This window comes from Lissotriton vulgaris, chromosome 3_1 (genome assembly GCF_964263255.1).
Source record: "Lissotriton vulgaris chromosome 3_1, aLisVul1.2, whole genome shotgun sequence".
Lineage (NCBI taxonomy): Eukaryota > Metazoa > Chordata > Amphibia > Caudata > Salamandridae > Lissotriton > Lissotriton vulgaris.
The window spans coordinates 2,103,638,490-2,103,652,336 of record NC_141689.1 but is presented as its reverse complement, the minus strand read 5'-3'; the positions used below and the strand labels follow the sequence as shown (position 1 = coordinate 2,103,652,336).

Here is a 13,847-nt window from a genome sequence, read left to right as displayed (position 1 = left end):
AACAAGAAACGGGGCACTGCCCTATGTATTTGGGTTAAAGGCTCATACGGAGTCCCAAATTTTTTTTCAACGAACAAAGCTCTGAGCTCACTTTCCAATAGGGGCCATTCAATGAGAGTTCAAACACCATATAAAAAAATACATCAATTTATTTTCATCTATGATTCTTAGTCAAAAAATATTTTTATACAAAATTGTCCATGGTTAAATCACATAAAATTCAATGACGCGCCCCAAGTATCCCATTCATTCCTCCATCCTCATCACATCAATCTTCTACACTTTCGTCACCCATACAAACACTCATGCCTTCTTCATACATCCAGTCAACATCATACACTAATACACTGGAATTGTCCTGCAACATCAACTCAGTGCATCGCTGGGAAGAATGTAGATGGTAGTGGCAGGATCAAATATCGACACGCCAACGCGCGTTTCAGTGCTCGGCCCGATCTATGGCCGCACCTTCATCAGGGCATGTATACAGTGGGACACAGGCAGGGACTACGACAATTCAAAGAAATGGCCACTCTATAATAAACATAAGAAGGAAAGTTACTATTAGTAAACATATGCTAAAAATCGAAATTTTAGAACAATCAAGAAAATATGTACACACCTCAACTAAAAACAATGTTTTTATATATTAGCAAGGGTACATAGCGATATCTTATTGTAAATATGCACATGATTTTTTTAAAACAAAACACAACAAGCAATGAGCTCAGAGAATGTTACATTGAAGCAAGGACGTTTAAAGATAGGATTTTAACAGGATATAAACATGGCCCAGAAGGGGCTCAGGTCAAGCACACACAAAAAGGAATCCCTTCTCAAACAAAACACATTTCATTCCTACAAGCATACATTGGGTCAGAGTAAAGGAAGGTTGCAAAAAGATTTTTTTCAAAAAATAGAAAGGGTCCAAGATTCAGTATTCCTAACCATAGTCTCCACAGAGTGCGGAATCAGGACGCTTTTTCCTAGACAGAGTCCGAGCATCCAAAGTTTTCATCCTAATGGGCAATGGGCTAACAGAGTTACAGACTATACCCTCAATCCCCTGTAGCAAGATTTACCTCAAAGAGAGCGGTCGCCGAGAGAAGAGTCTGGTACACTGGATTATATTCAAGGTAATTCGCTTGATTCAACAAAGACCAGTTCCGTCAGTTAAGTAAGGTTCAAAGGGTAAAACCAAGCTGAAACCAAGATAAGATCCACTTTAAACATATATCCGAAGGACAGTTTGTCCTGTATAAGAAAAGGCATAGCCTGATGTAATACTTACTTATCTGCATGTGAAAAAGATCTCATAGAACAGGACTAGCTAGCACCAGCAAGGTCTCCGGCTAAAATGAACTTTCCCCCCCTTTTTTTCTCTTATTTCACCTTTCCTTTTTAGCAGAATAGAATTACTAAAACCTGATGACAAAATAATGACCCGGGTAAGATTAAAAGCCTAGCATTAACAAAGTCTATCAGTCCAAATTGCACAGCCAGTGTTTCACAATTTTAATATAACAACTCACCGTCGAATCTCAAGACGGTAATCCAGGCTGCAGTGGGTAAAACACCTAAAGGCTGTCAAGGCTGGATAGATACCGGCTTGGGAACGGCACCTCGGGAGAGGTCTCTAAATGGAACCGGGGATAGGATGAAAATAAAGTAAGAAGTTTTCATACAGGGTAGATTTTGTAGCAAAATTTATACATGGAGCTTTCATGCTGGGTAAACATCGTAGCGAAAATTAATGCACAGAGGTGTGCCCACAATAGATAGGTCAAAAAGAATGGAATAAATAGATTCCGAACTCACAGAAATCTGAATGCGTCTCTTTAAGCTAATTAGGAACAGCATGTGTCGACTTCCCAAATGTCAAGATGATAAGATATATGCCAGGGGACACACGCCATAAGTGAGACTTACGCGATATTTGTAAGGGCGCTAGCTAATGACTACGGCAAACAACGGGAGGCCAGGGGCGAGCGAGCGGCTTACCTAGTCGGTTTAAAGTTTTCTCACATAGACGGAGCGTCAATCCCCGGGCGTGGGTTCCGCTGCAGACACGGCACTAAATAATCTCACTCCCTTTATACTAACGGAAACAGACACCGCCCTCTGACCAAATTGAGGTTGGCGTGGGGAAAGAAAAGGAGAATAGAAAACTCCGAAATGGATTGTATACCTAAGGCACGTTTCTCGAGCATTTGCTCGATTCAATCTCAAAAAAAGGCAATAAATGGCTCAGTTCAAAACATGCCATCGCATCATGGGCTCCTTTTATATATTATCCCTCTTTTTTTAAAAAAAAAAGAGCACAACTTGAAGGAAAAAAGGGGGCCCCTCTTTCAATATTAGGCTGTTGCTAAATACTGACATTCATTTTTTTTCTAACTTAATTGGAATTCTGCCCCAAATCTCGGCGGGCTTGTCTAGACCAAAGCACAGCTCATGTGGCTTCACTGGTGAAGCACATACGATCATAGCCGCCTCAGCGTTTCCTGTCTTTTGCTGCGTAGCCATGTTTAACCTTATCACATGATTACCACAGAGATGCATTATATTTCAGCAAACTCAGGCTAGAGTCGTGCGATAATCAGAGGCTGTCATTCCGCGTCTAGAAGGATCTCTGCAGGCCTCGGGCTGGAGCGAATCTGGTCAGTGATGACACAGCTCTGTGCACATGGCGGCATCTTAAATCCCTATCAGCAGCACCTGGGCAGCTCGTGGTGTCAGGGCACATAAACAAGCAGTCCCTTAAGATTTGCGTGTAGACAGTACTACACCTCCCGCTCAACAGGCACATTAGACTCCATTTAACTAATCTATGCATACTTAAAGATCTTCTTGTGGAAGCACGCACGGCTACATTTGTTTGTTTATACAACACTTGTATTATTTTATTGGGCATTTATTTAACTTAACATGGCTGTACAAATTTGTTTGGATACTTTTGCTCATTTTCGCTGTTTGACCAGCAATGTATGACTGTATAAACTTGTTTATTACAGACAACAGGAGCATTCTTTTCTGGATAAATCTAACCCTCAAAGAACCCGCCCCCACCATGCGAGGAGCTTTCAATCAAACAGCAAGCATAGCAGCTGTTTTCCCTGGCTGCTTTTCCCCCCAATAGCTTTTCCTTTAATTAACATCTCTGCCTTCACACATTTCTCCGCGTCTAAGCATTAGACTCCATTTAACTAATCTATGCATACTTAAAGATCTTCTTGTGGAAGCACGCACGCCACATTATCACTCAGCACCACCACAGCACCACTCAGCACCACCACAGCACCACCACAGCATCACTCAGCACCACCACAGCATCACTCAGCACCACCACAGCATCACTCAGCACCACCACAGCACCACCCCAGCATCACTCAGCACCACCACAGCACCACTCAGCACCACCACAGCACCACTCAGCACCACCACAGCATCACTCAGCGCAACCCCAACATCACTCAGCACCACCACAGCATCACTCAGCACCACCACAGCATCGCTCAGCGCCACCACAACATCACTTAGCGCCATCACAGCATCAATCTGTGCAACCATTCAACAACAACTGGTTCAAATATGTTCTCTTAATGTTTCAAGCTTTATTACAAATGTCACAAAAAGATGTTAATATTTCACTTCTGTTCTTGGATTTTCATCACAATAAAATACACTGAACATAATCTTCACAAAAGTTATTTACAAAAGTTTAAGCTATTGCCATTGCCAAAAACCTTAATTTGATAATTGTTCTCCCCTGAGGCGGAAGCCGGGGGATTCTCCTACTTTTCTTTTATGAAATCGCCATTTGCTCTTGTGACTGTCAGTGCAGAGGACATTTTTACCGTGTGCTTTACTGTGTGCTTTTAAACAGTAGGAGTACTAACAATTGCTCAATTGCTCAATCGCTCACCTCTCTGCGAGATCTGCTTCGCTGGAGGCGCGATTTTTGTTTTCATCTGGTTAATAGCGCTGCCCTTTCCAGGCGCGGTCACGTGACCTGACTCACCTCACCCGCCATCTTGAGGAGGTAAGGGTTGCGCTCTACTCCATCAACCCACCCGCCCTCTTAGACTATTTAAGGGGCGTATATCCACTATCAGGCAAAACCTTAATTTGATAATTGTTCTCCCCTGAGGCGGAAGCCGGGGGATTCTCCTACTTTTCTTTTATGAAATCGCCATTTGCTCTTGTGACTGTCCGTGCAGAGGACATTTTACCGTGTGCTTTACTGTGTGCTTTTAAACAGTAGGAGTACTAACAATTGCTCAATTGCTCAAATCGCTCACCTCTCTGCGAGATCTGCTTCGCTGGAGGTGCGATTTTTGTTTTCATCTGGTTAATAGCGCTGCCCTTTCCAGGCGCGGTCACGTGACCTGACCCACCTCACCCGCCATCTTGAGGAGGTAAGGGTTGCGCTCTACTCCATCAACCCACCCGCCCTTTCCGCCCCTTGCTATGTATAAAATTGGAGGATCAACCCGTCCGCGCAGCGGGCGCGCCGGAGGCGCGCCGGAGGCAAGCTTGTCTGCGCCCGTCCGCGCCGGGACCGGGCCCAGGGCCACGACCCCTGCTCAATCTGCGTCAGAAATTAAAAGGATGTACACTAGCCAAGATCTATTGGCACTGCGGCCAGCGCCTAATACTCGCTGCACAAAAGTAATGCCATCAGAGATACACAGCCACTTTGTCACCTCTTGCCCCCATTGTAACTGCTCAATACCGTTAAGATTATTAGACGCAAATATTATGCCTACAAAAAACGGTCAAGGAACTGTCATAACCTTTGCCCTTATCAATGCGCGCTCACTCGGAAAACATAGGCAGGAGATCTCAGATCTTATAACTGATTTTAAATTAGATGTTCTGTTTGTCACTGAGACATGGACCGATGATACATCCCAACCAGACCTAGCTATAGCAGTACCAGAGGGATACAAAGCTTACCGCCAGGACAGGCCCAGACAAAGAGGAGGTGGGCTGGCCATAATAGCGAGAGATTCATATCCAGTCAGAACGATCCCCATCCCATCAACTTCCTGTGAAGCTATGCAATTTGCTATTAGGTTATCTCCTTTGTTTAATTTCAAGGGAATACTGATATACCGTCCCCCAGGATCCAAAACAGCATTCCTAACTAACATAAACACAATAATGGAATCAGTAGCCACGGAAAGTGCCTTTACGGTCCTGGGAGACTTGAATTTTCATTTGGATCAATGTCATCTAATTGACACTGTCACCCTGACTACTGATCTCGAAACGCTAGGGCTAAGGCAACGGGTTACTTCCTCCACCCACCTAGCTGGCCACATTTTAGATCCAATATTTTCCAATTTAGAAGGCCTTCAAATAACTAATATTTTACCCATGCCCTGGACTGACCATCATGCAATTTTTGCTACTATAACCACTAATACCACTGGCGATATTAAATCCGCTCCCTCTCCTAAACAGCCTTTTAAAGATTGGAAAAATATCAACCAGGACGACATAAGGCTAATATTGGATCACACCCGCCCAATGTTGGCTGCAGAGCCCAACTTAGCACTACAGCAATTTCATACCTGGCTGAGTCAGGCCACAAATCAATCAGCCCCTACCAAAGAACTATCAAGAAACAGATCGAAGCCTACCGCCCCTGGTATAATGAAAAATTAAGGGCACAAAAGCAAATCAACCGTAATAAGGAAAGGTTATGGAGGAAAACTTATGACTCAGCTAGCAAAGCAACTTACAAGGAATCTCTGACACTTTATAAAGCCATGATCACTAAAGCTAAAAAAGATTACTACACTGATCAAATTCAAAGAGCCAAAAATTCCTGTAGACAATTGTACCAAATCACCAAATCCCTGTCAGGCAATACACCTGATCTCACTCCCCCCCCATCGCAACTTTTATGTGACTCCCTAGCTTCTTTTTTCTTTAGCAAAGTTGATGATATTTATCAGGCATTCTCTGCAAATTCACTTCCCAGGACAAATAACCCATCCACTCCACCCCCAATTAATACGTTCCCCAGTTTCCAACCAGTCACAACAGACCAAATAAAAATCATATTGTCCTCTATCAAATCAGGATCAGCCTTAGATCCCTGCCCACTTTCAGTACTTCTGCCGGTAATGGACTCCATTATACCACCACTCACTCAGGTCTGCAATTCCATTCTTCTTTCAGGTACCTACCCAGACCCACTAAAAACACCCTATTAAAACCTCTGTTAAAAAAACCTTCCTTGGATAAAAATGAGCTAAAAAACTAATCGACCCATTGCGAGCCTTCCATTCATGGCTAAGGTGATCGAAAAAGCCATGAACACTCAGATTTCCGAATTCATCGAGAAATACCATCTCCTGGATGACACGCAATTTGGATTCCGGAAATATCACGGGACAGAGACAGCCTTGATTAAGGCTGCCGATGATATTAGGGTAATAAGGGATCAAGGGGGAACAGCCATTCTGGTAATGCTGGATCTATCAGCAGCCTTCGACACGGTCGACCATACCATCTTCGTTGACCGTGTCGAGGGATTTGGCATCTGCCACACGGCCAAAGACCTAATTGCTTCCTTCCTAGCCAAAAGAACGCAGGCAGTTATCCTAGGACCCTATCGCTCGGCCAAACTCTCATCTCCTTGTGGAGTACCTCAAGGCTCATCCCTGAGTCCGACACTTTTTAACATTTATGTGTCGGACCTTGCGAAAACCATCAAAGCACATGGGATGAGCCTAACCTCCTACGCCGATGATACCCAACTTGTTTTGGCCATCAAAGGGGACGGAGATCTAGTGGCAGAAAAATTCAAGAAAGGACTCCTAGACATAGGAGAATGGATGGCCATCAACTGCCTTAAACTAAACTCAGAAAAAACCGAGGTGCTTATTTTCGGACCCCTTCTTCCAGCCTGGCCATCAAGCTGGTGGCCAGATGCCTTCGGTACCCCTCCCACCCCCACTGCCAAAGTCAGAAACCTCGGTATCATCTTCGACGAAGGTTTAAATTTCATGCATCATGCCAACAAAACAGTCTCCACAGCACACCTAAAACTGAAGATGATAAGAAAAATACGTCCTTTTCTTCCGGAATCAGCTATTAAAACATTGGTCACCGCTCTCGTCCTCTCTGCTCTGGATTATTCTAACAGCCTTTTCCTCAATGCCCAATCCAGAGTAATAATCAAACTTCAAACAATCCAGAACGCAGCAGCAAGTCTGCTTTCTGGTAAAACAAAATACGAATCTATCTCTAAAAATATAAAGGACTACCACTGGCTCATCATTCGCAACAGAATCCATTTCAAGTCTCTCTATATCGTCTATAAGGCGCTTAACAACCAAGGACCCCATTTTCTGAAAGAACAGCTCCAATGATACAGACCGGGTAGAGTTCTACGCTCAACTACTCTCAGCCAACTGGTCGTTCCTCGCACAAAAACAGCATCCTGGGGCGACCGCCGCTTTTTGGTAGCTGCCCCAAAGCTTTGAAACACGTTACCCCTAAACATCAGGGAGAGCTCCTCCCTCCTTCAATTTCGTAAGTTGCTAAAAACATGGCTATTCAATCAATAACTGCTTCCTTACGCCAATTATTACAAATAACAGGTTTTTCCAGCGCCAAGACGCCTGAGGATATATGATGCGCTTTACAAATATCAAAAATAAATAAATAAATTATGAATTACAATCACTTTTATTTAAGTATTAATTATTAAAAAAAATTATAAGCCATTATTATTTGTAATATCAATACATCTAAGTCACGTAAATACAAAACATGTTGCATTACAAATGCTATAGGTGTCACATTTGCGAAAGTTATAACTATTGGCATTGTAAATTCTCAAAGCTATTAATTTAGCTATTTCCTAAACCAACATATAAATAAAAAAAATTGTCATTTACAAGACCAATAGCTCAAACTTTCATAATGCGAAGACCTATTGCATTGCAAATGCTTATTTTTTACATGGTTGTTTTTATAAAAGAGCTAAACATCATATAAAAAACAGACCATTCTGTTGCGTATCCTGTGGTTTAGGGCTCAGGTCTACAGGGTTTCGATTCTTAACCCACAGGTGTAAAGGACGTAGTTCAGGGCACCATCCCTGAGCAAGTAAGTCCAGGATACTGCAGCCCCACACAACACACTGAGCAAGGGTGTTGTTGTGATTTCTGGGTTACTAACAGTTCCATAAAGAGTTTAGGGAAGCAGTAGTAATCCAAACCATCTTTGGTTAATGAATTAAACATACCAGGATCCCGAGAAACAGAAGATGCCTTTTGACATACTTATTTTAAAAGTTACTTTCATACTCATGAAGCCAGTGCACACAATATTGTACGGTATCATCACAGAAGATAAAAATTTAAAGTAGCTAAGCGTTTCATGAACAGTAAAAACAACAGGAGCAAATTGTAGCATTATCATAATTTGTAACCCTAACACCCTCACTATGCTATCTCTAAACAAAATGCTAGATCCAATAGAACCAGTGGCCACAGTGATGAGCGAGGGGGGGTGGCGGTGCTGAGGAATATAACCTCCGTTTGTTGGCCACCCCGCTGCAAATGCATGGAGGGTGTTTGCTGTTGCTGCCCCGAGACGGCGAGTGATAGTGGGGGAGGCCGTGCCGTCACCCCTAAAACCCGTGCAGCGCCCCCCTAGCTATGGCACAGTTTCTTGTATTTCAAAGGCGGGTATGCGGTCTGTTTGGAATAGCTTGCAAGCAATTTAGAGCACAAGGGCAAAGAGACTGTCTGTATGAGACACAATCCTGGCACCTATCAGTGGAGCCAGAGCCTTGCAAGAGTGTAGCAGCTTCGGTTAAGGCAGTGGAATCTAGTGCTGTGCCCATCTGGATCTGCATATGGATCTGTGCCCTGGATGAAGATTCACTCTCCCTCACTTGTCAATTCTTGGTGTTTATATTAGGGGTGGGCAGAAAACTCCGCTCTGACAGCGTAGTGGATGAAGCCAGCCACACCTGCTCCCCGGGCCCGGTCAAAGCTTCTGAAACCTAGCCAGGCCGGGGAGAGCCTCCCCGGGCCCCGGCGGAGCCCCGTTCCCAGCGCCCAGACCCTCTGATGGCTTGCAGGACGGGGCAGCTCACGCACCCCGGGGCCAGCCGGACGGAGCTCATGCCCCGGGCCCGGTGCCAGCTTCCGAAACCTCGCCAGGCCGGCGAGAGCCCGGCAGCAGGGGGCAGAAGCATCAATGTGGAGGACGGCTGAAACTCAGAAGGATCGCTGAGAAGGCAGGGGAACTCAAAGGCAACATGGGACATGGGAGGCCTTAGCAACACAGAGAGGGTTGGAGGAAGGAAAAAGCAACATGGGGAAGAGTGGAAGAAACAGGTAAACAACACTGGGGTTAAGGGAAAGCAACAAGAAGGGTGACAGTAGGTGAAGGGTCAACAGGAAGAGAGGAGGCGACACAGGTGGGGGAAGCAAAATGGAGCGAGCAGGGTGGCAACTGTCCACGTGAGGAACAAACAAGATTGACAAGCTGGGACCAGAATAAGAAGGAGGCAAATCAGAGTGACAGGAAAGCCAACGTGGGGGCTCCAAGCCCCTCTATGTTTTTGGTAGGCACATACTGTCCAGGAGGCTCAACATAATTAAATAAGTGTTTTGAGACAATTTATAGTGTTTAATGTGCAATGTATTATTGTTTAATACGTATCCACTCTGGTATTCAGATAGAAAATAATACTGTGTTCTACTAAAAAAAAAAGTTATCATTTATGTATCCAAATGTTATTTTAATCTAAGCAGCTCAGCCTGTTCATATTTATGGATGCTGATGCGAGCCAATGTTTTCAACAACAAGATGGAAAAGATTTGTGTCATTAAACACAGTTCCTATTTAATTATATTTATCTATTTGTATTCATATTCATTGAAAGTGTGGTCTAACAATAATATGCAATGTTTAAATCTGGATGGGGACATGGCTACTATCGTGGGTCAATCGTGTACATGTCAGGGGCATGGCTGTACGCTAAATTCCTCTGGATAATTGTCTTCGGCGATACTTATGATGACTGAAATGTGTGTCATGTTTCTTTACAACAAAATGCTAAAATAAATTTGTTAAAAAAGAAAGTAAGCTCTAACACATTTTGTTTTATCCATTCATTAAGGAGTTTGTTGAACTTTATATCACACATTTCAATTACTTCAGGTAGCTGTGGCATAAACTAGTGTTTGTACCATGAGAAGGATTAGTGGTGGGATTTGAGTCCAATCCTGAGAGGAAGAACTCAGTCCAATATTCTACAAACACAGGTCGTGTAGCAGGAGACTCAGTTGTACGAGTCAGAAACATTCTTAAATCTCTATCTCAAGGGCAAATAGCTTGTGTTAGATATCAGCAGGGCCACTGGAATTATGTGGTAGGTGAGGGCCAACGTATGCAGAAGGGTTAACAAAATTATGGGATAAAAAAGTAAAATTGTGTGGCAAAATGTGCTTTTTGTATTATGTGATAGTATTACTTCTTTATTTTTTCATTTTCAAACTTGTTAGCACTGTCTGCCGTCTGGGCATTGATTGCACCTCATTAGTACCAGTTTATCACCCAAATCTTGCAATAAACAACAAAAATGTAACTAGTCAACCTTTGCCAACTGCCTTCCACTATGCAGTAGCGTGTGGCGCTGCATTTACAGTATCTTTTGAACCGTTTAAATCAAAAACATTTTTGTGTAAAAAACTGCTGATTATGTGGCAGATGATGGATTATGTGGCAAATGCGGCAGATCTATAATTATGTGATTGTGCGCCAACAGCAATTTTCCCAATTTTCTAGTGGCCCCGGCTATCAGGTCTGGATGCTGAGCATAAGATAGCTCTGGTGCCCTACGAGATATCTCTTACACTCACACATATACATAGATGCACATGCATTGACACAATCAGTACATAAAAATATAAAATGGGGTAGAGTGGAATGGGGTAGGTAAGAGTGCAGTATGGTAGAGTGGAGTGGGGTAGACTGGATTGGGGTAGATTGGGATGGGATTAGAGTGGATGGAGTGGGGTAAACTGCAGTGTAATGGGGTGGAGTGGGGTAGTTTGGAGCAGATTGGGATAGATTGGAGCAGAGTTGATCAAAGAGGGGTAGAGTGGAGCAGAGTGGGTGTTAGAAATGGGAGTCTCTCTGCAGAGGTAGGTACCTTTGTCCAAATAGGGACCCTTGCTTCTAGTCAGGGTAAATGCGATACACACTTTAGATAATCCCGGTTCACCCACTTGGTAGCTTGGCATGAGCAGACAGGCGTATCCCAAAGGCAATATGTAAAGTATTTGGACCAACACTCACAGTAACACTGTGAAAACACCACACCAGTTTAGAAAAATAAGGTATCCTTATCTAAATTCAACAAGACCAAAACGACAAAAATCCAACATATACAGATAAAAAAATATGACTTTCAAAAGGTTCAAAGAACTTGTACCATAAAATAAAGGATGCGTGACTTTTACCAAAGAAACGGTAGTTGCGTCAAAATTCACACGGCCAAACATCCACAGATCCGGAAACAAAGAGATGCGTCAACTCCTGAGACCTTGGAGAGGCGATGCGACAGTCCCGCTGCACGCAGAGGAAGGGTTGCATTGAATCCGGTCTGTATGGGGTGTGATGTGTCGATTCCGGTCAGCAGGTGATGCGTCGGGAAAACCTGCCGCACAGGTGCGATGCATGGAAATCCGGGATGCGTCAGTAAATCGATGCGGCAGCGTCGAGCGGCGATGCGGCTGTTTTCTTCAGCTGCGATCCCTCGATGCGCCGATTCTTGCAGCTGTGACAGGAGCTACGTCGGTTTTCACAGCGGCACAGCGATGCGTGGAAATTCTTCTCGCGCCGTGGAGATGCGTCGGAAAAAACAGCCGCAAGAAGAGCGATGCGTCGATTTTTGCAGTTTCTTCTTTCATACAGCACAGGAAGTGATAGTGAACAAGCTAGCTCGAGGAGCAGCTATCAGTACCAGGATCCATGGAACCAACCACCACAAGATCGCCAAACGGGCCACCGCATTTTTTAGAGGAAACCAACTGGCGACCTCCGAGAGGCTGAGGTGTATCCTGGAACAGACAACCACAGCACGGCCAGAACTACACAGGTTCTTTAGAAAGATTCATCTAAGACACTTCTTCAAACTCTCGTTACCTATATCATCAGCATCATACACTGGGATGCGTCCACCATCAACGTTTATGGCTCCAGCACATTCTGTATCCCACAGGATCCTGACGTATGAGAGAGTGGTATTGCGGGACGTTATGAAAATGTGTGACAAAAAACCCTTTGTGAAATACAACATCACACAAGGTGAACAACAAGCCCTTAACAACCTGAATAATAACAGAACAATTGTTATCAAACCGGCAGACAAAGGGGGAGCTATTGTGATGCAAAACGTTGAGGATTACATAGCAGAGCCCTACTCACAATTGAGAGATGGGATCAGCTATACTCATATCAATATGGACCCCACCAAAGAAATTTGGAGAACCATCATAGGTATCACCGATAGGGGCAAAGAACTAGGTTTCCTGGCACAAAAAGAATATGAGTTTCTGAATGTAAATCAACCCCGCACACCCACCATCTACACCTTACCCAAGGTGCTTAAGGACCCACTTAAACCACCAGGACGACCAATTATATCTGGCTGTGGATCACTGTTGGAACCAGTTTGTAAATACGTTGACTTCTTTTTGAAACCACTGGCCGAGTCAACTAAAACATACTTACGAGACACCATGCAAGTAGTCAACCTAGTGGACAACAAACAACTGCTGGTAACCATGGACATCGTCTCTTTCTACACAAGTATCCCCAAGCAGCAGCATTGGAATCTATGACAAGAGCACTTGAGAGAAGACCAAAACCCAACAATGTCCCTACTGAATTCAAAATCAACCTGTTGGAGGTGGTAATGACTAAAAACTTCTTTGTCTTTCAAAATGAATTCTTCCTATAGAGCAAAGGTGAAGCGATGGGGGCTGCATTTGCCCCAGACCTGGCGATACTCTTTATGGACGATTTTGAAACAACCAATATACTATCATCTGATAACCCATTCAGGAGCAACATCACTGAATGGAGAAGATATATAGACGATGTCCTCCTAATCTGGACAAGAGAAGAAAATGAGCTTACACATTTTTTCTATTGGTTGAACACTCGGTCTGATGACATCAAGTTCACGATGCAGTATGACAAACACACCATTGATTTCCTGGATATCAGCATCAAGGCCAATGACAACCACCTCTACACAACTCTCTATAGAAAGCCAGATGAACAGAATACCTTGCTGCAATATAGAAGCTACCACACAAGGGGACTCCGTGATAACCTCCCATTTGGCCAGTTTCTCTGGATCAGGAGAAACTATTCACTAAAAGTAGCCTTTTTTAGAGAGTCAGGTGACCTCATCAATCGTCTCATGGAAAGGGGTTATCAGAAGAGGTTGGTCAAGAGAGCAAGGAAGAGAGTATGGTACAATGACAGAGAAACCCTACTCACGCCCAAACTACGTACCACCTCTCTGGATAGAATGATATGTGTCACAACCTACTGCACCAGGAGCAACGAGATCAAACGGATAATAAATGGACATTGGGGATTAATCTCTGACACCGTAGAAATACAAGAACCTCCCATGCATGCTTTTTAAAAAGCCAAAAACATTAAGGATCAAGTTGTCCACTCACTATTAGATGCACCACCTAACCAGACCATCCAAACAATGTGGAATCTACCAGAAGTAGTAGGACACTACAAGTGCACTAAGTGTAAGGCCTGTTCTATGTGCATAG

The 13,847-nt window shown here is 43.8% G+C and overlaps 1 protein-coding gene across 1 annotated transcript in view; it reads right to left on the bottom strand.

The window, feature by feature from the left end:
• OCIAD2 (OCIA domain containing 2) overlaps window positions 1-13,847 on the bottom strand; it is a 95,176-nt gene that overhangs the window by 56,875 nt on the left and 24,454 nt on the right. The window lies entirely within an intron of this gene.